Raw genomic sequence first — 7929 nt, forward strand, 5'->3', positions numbered from 1 at the left:
GGAAATATGGATATTTCCCCCTACTTATTTTAGTTTGCTAAGTAGAGTTCAATCAGATTTCATCACTATAACCACTGTTTCAGTAAAGACTTGTAGCCATTGTTTAGTAAGGACCAAAGACAGGAATTCTTAGCAACATGTTGGCTCAGTTTTTCTTCCCCTGCATGTCTTCTTCCAAACACACAATACAGTGTGGTATAAAATTATTGTGCCTTTGAATTATATGGCTTGAAAAAAAAAAGAATTATATGGCTTGTTTTAAAGTAATCAGTTCCTCACACAACTCCATTTTATCTCTAGGCTGAGAGATTTCACACTTAGCTCATCCTATGAATTTTCTCTGTTCTGTCTCTCCTCTGTTTTATCACTGCTTCATGTTATTTGTGGACATGTTTTTTCCCTTTAATTGTCCATTAAGTTCCCTGTGCACATCTTAGTTATGTTTGTATCCCTCAAAGCCCCAAGATTAACTCTGGGCATGGTAGATGCTTAATGCAATTTTGTAAAATAGGTTTTTACTTAGAGTGGAATTTCAGTGAGTTCATATATGTTTCTGTTCTACATGTGCCACCCCATACTTTGGAAACACTGCATCTAACTTTAATAAAACTGGATCAAATGTTATGATTGTTAATGTTTCAAACCCACTCCCCCCAAAAAATAATTTATTCAAAATAAATTTATTTCATTCATGTTATGGCATTTGAAACTTACCAAATTAATGAAAGAGAGCCCTGAATCATAAGGGTTGTGTTAGATTGTATTATTGCTCAAGTATTTGATGACCTTCCCAGTGAGACAATTCTAGAATACCATACCACTTAGATCAGATTTGCTGTGTGACTTGCACTGCCCCTCCCTTTAGAAGGATTGTACATCCTCATGTGTAACTCGCTTTGGCCAAGGACATATGGGTAGAAATGATGCATGTCACTTACAGGTAGAAGCTTTAAGAGCCAGCCAACCAATGAGACCTGCAGTATATCAGACAGGCTTCTCCATTAGCTCAGGTTCATCAGCTTGGGCCCAGAGGGAATGTGACATGGAATGGGACCACAGCTGACCTGTGATAGACATTAAGATGAGAAATCTTTTTTTTTATAAGCTGCTGAGATTTGGCGGGGGTTTGGGGCGGGGTCATTTTTTTCTTTTCTTTTCTTTTTTTTTTTTTTTTTAAAGATTTTATTTATTTATTTGACACACAGAGAGAAAGCACAAGTGGGCAGAGAGGCAGGCAGAGAGAGAGGCAGAAGCAGGCTCTCCACTGAGCAGGGAGCCCGATGCGGGACTCGATCCCGGGACTCCAGGATCATGACCTGAGCCGAAGGCAGTCGCTTAACCAACTGAGCCACCCAGGCGCCCAATTTTCTTTTTTTTTTTTTTTTACCACAGTATGGCTAAGCCTAGACTGATCGGTAAAAAAGTGTTAAGGGAGGTATAATTCCAATTACCTGAATTTATATTATGAATCACAATAAGTTTGCACTAGATGATCTATAAGATATATTCTAACTTTGTACCATTCAGAGTTTGTACAGTTGACCCTTGAACAACACAGGTTTGAACTGCTCAGGTCCATTTATACGTGGATTTTTTTTTTTTTTATAAATACAGTACAGTATTGTAAATATATTCTCTTTCTTATGATTTTCTTAACATTTTCTTTTCTCTAGCTTACTTTATGATAAGAATACAGTATATAATACATATAACATAAAAATATGTGTTAATCAACTGTTTATATTATTGGTTAAGGTCTCTCTGGTCAACAGTAGGCTATTAGTAGTTAAGTTTTGGGGGAGTCAAAAATGACATGCGGATTTTTGACTGTATGGGAGTCAGTGCCCGTAACCCCCACGATGTTCAAGTATCAACTGTAGTTTCTTTTTTTTTTTTTTAAGATTTTATTTATTTTTTGACAGAGAGAGAGACAGCAAGAGAGGGAACACACACAAGCAGGGGGAGTGGGAGAGGGAGAAGCAGACTTCCCGTGGGTCAGGGAGCCCGATGTGGGGCTCGATCCCAGGACCCTGGGATCATGACCCGAGCTGAAGGCAGACGCCTAACGACTAAGCCACCCAGGCGCCCCTCAACTGTAGTTTCAAATAAAGACATCAACTCCTTCTAACTTAGAGAAGGCATTTCTTAGGGAGATGTTGAGTAGTTCTTGGAGGCAAGGCTGGAGTATTGAGTTTGGACAGTGGACAGGAACAATGAGAATCCACACCATGAATGGCCTGATTAAGATGCTGTCACTGCTAGGCACTAGGTACTGCCACTGGGTTCATGACCACTGGCACCCTCTGTGGTCCCTGGATACCAGAGGCCACCACTACACATGCCAGAATGAACTTTGAACTATTCCAGCATCTCTGTGTTCCTTGCCTAAGATTCAGATCTTCAAAGAGAGTATCTGATTATCCAGTCTTGGGTCTCATGCCCTGTATCCTTGTTGTGGGGGTTCTGGAAGAGCAAGTATCTAAGTAGCTGGCCTTTAGAGCTGTTATAATGAAAAGACTCACAAAATAGTTGGCTCCCTAACAGAAGGGCCTGCAGGTGCTAAGCAAAACCCCTTCTCCCCAACCCCCCGAAACTCTCAGAAGATAAGAAAACTTTACAACTCCTAATGTGTATTTCTTACTAAGTCAGGCTCCCCTTTATGGGGGTATAACATAAGCAGTGCGGTATAAATGACTATACTATAACTGAAAATTTATAAGGTGAATGGACATATTCTAGTCTACTTCAGTAGAATTTTCTGTGCTGGTGGAAATATTCTATATCTACACTGTCCAGTGGGCTGGCCACTCACCACATGTGGCTACTGAGTCCTGGAAATGAGGTAATATGACTAAGGAACTGAATATTGAATGCCATTTAATTTCAATTGATTTATATTTCAATGTAAGTAACCCCTATAGCTAGTGGCTAGACAGCATATTTCTAGTCCTTTTAGGCACCACACCTACTTTTCTCCACTAAGTTCTTCACATTTTCTGTTATATTTATTTCTAAATGTTTTATAATTTTGCTATTGAAATTGGTATCTTTTTAAATTTACATTTCCTGTGTTTGTCGGTTATATAAATGGAATTTATTTTTGTTAAACATTTTTTATCTAGCCAATATCTTGGTCCATTTGGGCTGCTATTACAAAATACCATTGACTGGGTGGCTTATCAACCACAGAAATTTATTTCTCACCGTTCTGGAGGCTGGAAGACCAAGATCTTCCAGCAGACTTGGTGTCTGTTGAGAACCCACTTTCAGGTTCATCGATGGCCCTATTTTCACAGTGTCCTCAGATGGTGGAAGGGATGACGCAGCTCTGTGGGGTGTTTTTTATAAGGGCAGTGATCTCATGGTGAAGGCCCCACCCTAATGACCTAATCATCTCCCAAAGGCCCCACCTCCTGATACCATTACATTGGGGGTTAGGATTTCAACCCCTGGATTTTGAGGGGACACAAACATCTAGTCTACAGTAAGCTGCCTTGTTGAACTCTTTGAATGATAAGTTTTCTATAGAGTCCTTTTGAATTTCCAAGCATATTGTCTGTGCTTAATACAGTTTTGTTGCTCCCTTTGCAATCCTCATATTTGTTCTTTCTTTTATTTCTGTGTGCTATGACCTCGAGTGCAATGATAAATAGAGTGCTTGCTGCAGACACACTTCTCTTTTTCTTGTTTTAAAGGGCATACTTTATAGGGCACCTGGATGACTCAGCCAGTTAAGCATCTGAGTCTTGATTTTGGCTCAGGTCATGATCTTAGGGTCGTGAGATTGAGCCCCACAACAGGCTCCAGGCTGAGAGTGGAGCCCACTTGGGATTCTCTCTCTCTCCCTCTGCCCCTCCCCATCTCTAAAAGAAAGGGGGGGGGCATACTTACAGATTTTAACTCTTAAGAATGATATTTGGTATGGGTTTTTAGTAGATACTCTTTGTGAGCTTAAGGAATTTCCCTTCTATTCCTAGTTTGCTGAGATTATTCATCACGAATGGGTGTTGAATTTTGTTGAACGCATTCTTTTCTTCATCTACGGAGTTGATTGTATATTTTCTTTTCCCTTTAAGCTATTAATATTTTTGTTTTGAGAGAGAGCACACACGCATGCTCGAACAGGGGTGGGGTGGGGCAGAGGGAGAGGAGAGAGAGAATCTTAAGCAGTCTCCACACCCAGTACAGAACCGAAGCAGGGCTCAATCTCACAACCCTGAGATCAGGACCTGAACCAAAATCAAGAATCAGATGCTTAACGGAGCCACCCAGGTGCCCCTGAACTGTTAATGTTAAACTATCCTTGCATCCCTGAGATACACCCAAATTGTCACGACATTAAATTATATTGTCTTCTTTTCTCTTGATTATTATTCACTTTTTGCTGTCTCTTTGCATGTCAATATTTTTTGTTGAATGCCGGACATTGTGTGTAAATGCAACATAAATGCTCTAGATGATATCTTCCACCACTGAGGGTTCCCTCTGTCCTCTATTAGGCAGATAGGGTGAGAGATCTATCACTTTAATCCAATCAGGGATTGGGTTTAGGCTGAGCCAGGCTACAGCTATGGCCAGGAGCTTGCACAAGCTTGGATTATTATGGCCACTGGGATGGCCATGGGGAGAGGAGATGAGAGAATGAGAAGTTGGTTCTGTGAGTGCAATAGTGGTCTCAGGTTTTAAACCAAAAGGGTCAAGAAAGCTGCTGGTGGGCATTGGGTACTCAGACATATGGCAATGGGGAGGTGGGAAGAGGAGCACTAACATTCCTAGCCTGAGTTCTAAGAGCAACGTGGAGTTTTGGATGTGTCTGTGGATTTGGGAGGGCTTCTGTTTAAAGGAAAAAGTGGCTAAGATAACTGAATTTTTGTCTTCCCTGACTACTATAGCCTAAGGCAAAGATTACATTTGGATGCCATAGAAAGTAGGGTGCTTAAAATTCCTTTGTTAAAAAATGTCTACTTATTTCTCAAAAAAATACTATAACATGGAATTCAAATTTTAAATAAAAATTCCCCAGAATCCTGCTGCCCTAACAATTCAACTATTTTGATTTTCCTTGCTGCTTTCCATCCTTTTTTAAATAAACACTCTTATGCAGAAACACCCACACCCACCCCCCACCCCCACACACAAATATACTTTTTATATAATGTAACCACGGTGTGCCTGGAATTTTCCTTCTACTGCCTCTAAAGATGAAGTTCAGTTTATGACTAACATTCATCAGGAAATCAGCAAAGGGATCAAATTGCTCACTTCAGTCCTGAATTGTAATGCCTGTTCCGTTCTGCCGTCTGTAATTACCTGAGTTAAGCTATGTTTAGAGTGTGGTAGAGAAAGAGCATCACTCTTCAGAATGCACTTAATATATTTTTTTTAAGATTTTATTTATTTATTTGAGAGAGAGAGAATGAAAGAGAGAGCACATGAGAGGGGGGAGGGTCAGAGGGAGAAGCAGACCCCCTGCTGAGCAGGGAGCCCGATGCGGGACTCGATCCAGGGACTCCGGGATCATGACCTGAGCCGAAGGCAGTCGTTTAACCAACTGAGCCACCCAGGCGCCCCCAAGCACTTAATATTTTTAAGAGAATACATTAGAGCTAGTTATGGCTGAAGAAACAATTATAATTTTGGTTTTTCCATCAATTATGAAGATTTTCTAATAGTTTGCATCTTTTCTTTATTTAGAATTTTTTTGAGTGCTACTATGTGCTAGGTTCTTAGTGACCTGCTGTTCTCTCAACTGGTACCCCCCGCCCCCTTCCACAGCTCTTCCCACTGCTGCTTGCTCATCTTGAGGGCTCAGCAGAAGTCCCCTGATTCATGCCTTGTGTGGTACCATCCCCCTGTACTCCCGCAGACTGCACCTTGTTTATTTCCTTCAAGGCCCTTAATCCAATTTGTAACTGCACGTGTGTTTAGTTGCTTACTGAATGTCTCCCTCTCTCTTCTGGGCTGTCCTGAGAAAGGGATTGAATCTATTTTATTCACCAAGGTAAGATCATATGATATAAACACAGCTGGTAGATGGGAGCAAAAATTCAGGGCGGGTGCTTGGGGACACCCCTTGAATTGCTCCTGCATCTTGTCTACCACTGTATTCTCGGTACCTGGCACAGTGTGGGCACTCACTATATATTTGTTGAATAAATATTAACATGAAATGACTTTTCACTTCCTGGAAAGTCTTAAAACCACCCAAGGGAAGAGGGTAGATGTGTTTCTATACTACAGGCATTGGAAGGGTGTGGTGTGGTGTGGTGGTTACCCGCAAACTTGGGAGGTGCCAGTTGCATTGGCTCCTGACTCCCATGTCCCCTCTCTTCTGACAGTGGGCAGGCTGGTGGAGGAAGCGTGTTGGTGGCTTTTGATTCCCAGGTAGCCATTCAACATCAGCCACTGTACAGAGCTCATGGGACCCATGACAGAATATATGTTCTATTATGGTGGCAAGTCAGACTTTCCATTTGATTGTATCAACCTGAAGATCGCAAATCCTGAAATTTTCTTCCTGTTGATATATAGATTAAGGATGATGATGCTCCTATTCATTTTTTGATTTACTACTCCTTTTTAAGCTAAGGAGTGAAGAAATCAGATTTCTGATATTTTCTCATATTGAAATTTTATCTGACTTAAGGATCAGGATAAAAAGTTAGTATTAGTGTAGGAAACATGCTGAATTTAGTTTCTAGCCAAACAGGAAGGGTGTGACATTGTTTGAAATATTGAAAATGTATATATTATATAAATATATGAATATATAAAGGAATATATGAATTAAATAAACGAATATATAAATATATACTATATATAAATATAGATAAATATTAGATAAATATTTCAGTATCAATATTTATTGAAATATTTCAATATTTATTGAATATTTATTTATTCAATATTGAAAATTATTCAGTATTTATTTATATAAGAAATGTTTCCGGGGCGCCTGGGTGGCTCAGTCAGTCAGTTAAGTGTCTGCCTTCAGCTCAGGTCATGATCCCAGGGTCCTGGGATTGAGTCCTGCATCAGGCTCCCTGCTTAGCAGGGAGTCGGTTTCTCCCTCTTCCTCTGCCCCTCCCCCCCAGATCCTGCGCTCTCTCTCTCACGTGCTCTCTCTCAAATACATAAAATCTTATTAAAAAAAGGTTTCCTCCACTGAATTGGGATTTTTTGCCTTCATATACTATTGATAACGTTCTTTTTCACTTATTGTATGTTGTTACATATTTTTACTCTGACTTTAGAGCCAAATATAATGGATTTCGAATTACTTTTTATGCTTTTCTCCCTTAGTACAGCTATGCAAGTACATCTATGTAATATTGAGAACAAATCTCTTATTTTGGTCAATGATTTAGGGAAATTATCAAATTTCTGATTATTTAGATATGTCATTTAATGGTCAAGTTGCTTACCATTGAGTTCTATGTTTTTCCTTGTATGTGAAAAGTATAATCAATTTAACTAGATCAGTATTTATGATACCTGAGTCTGGGGCCCACTTATTTGTAATTTTTCATCAGAGATACCAGAGATGATTTCTTTCAGACTCCAGCTGGAAATGGGGTATTAACTCCCAGGGCTCACAGTAATAAGTAGGTGTCATTTAACGAAAGAAAACATTAATGCTTAGCAACCTTGACCTCTTTTTCCTCCATGAGTGATGCAATGGATGTTTACAGAATATAAAGACAAAAACCTTAATTAGATGAAGTGAGTCAAATGAGGTCAATTTTTAAATGTTTTTCGTCAGTAAACAAGGTCATGGAGCAAGAGAGACAGAGACCAGCTATCTAACTTGTGTCAGCTTGCCAACCACACACATCTGACAACAAAAATCCCCCAAACTTGCCCTTCAGGGAAAAATCTTTTGACCCACCCTACTCTTGCACTGGCAAATCAGTTAGGCAAAGAAAGGAA

Source organism: Mirounga angustirostris, unplaced genomic scaffold, assembly GCF_029215605.1.
Source record: "Mirounga angustirostris isolate CCGP_5_RB_7025 unplaced genomic scaffold, mMirAng1.0.hap1 SCAF_11, whole genome shotgun sequence".
Classification (NCBI taxonomy): domain Eukaryota; kingdom Metazoa; phylum Chordata; class Mammalia; order Carnivora; family Phocidae; genus Mirounga; species Mirounga angustirostris.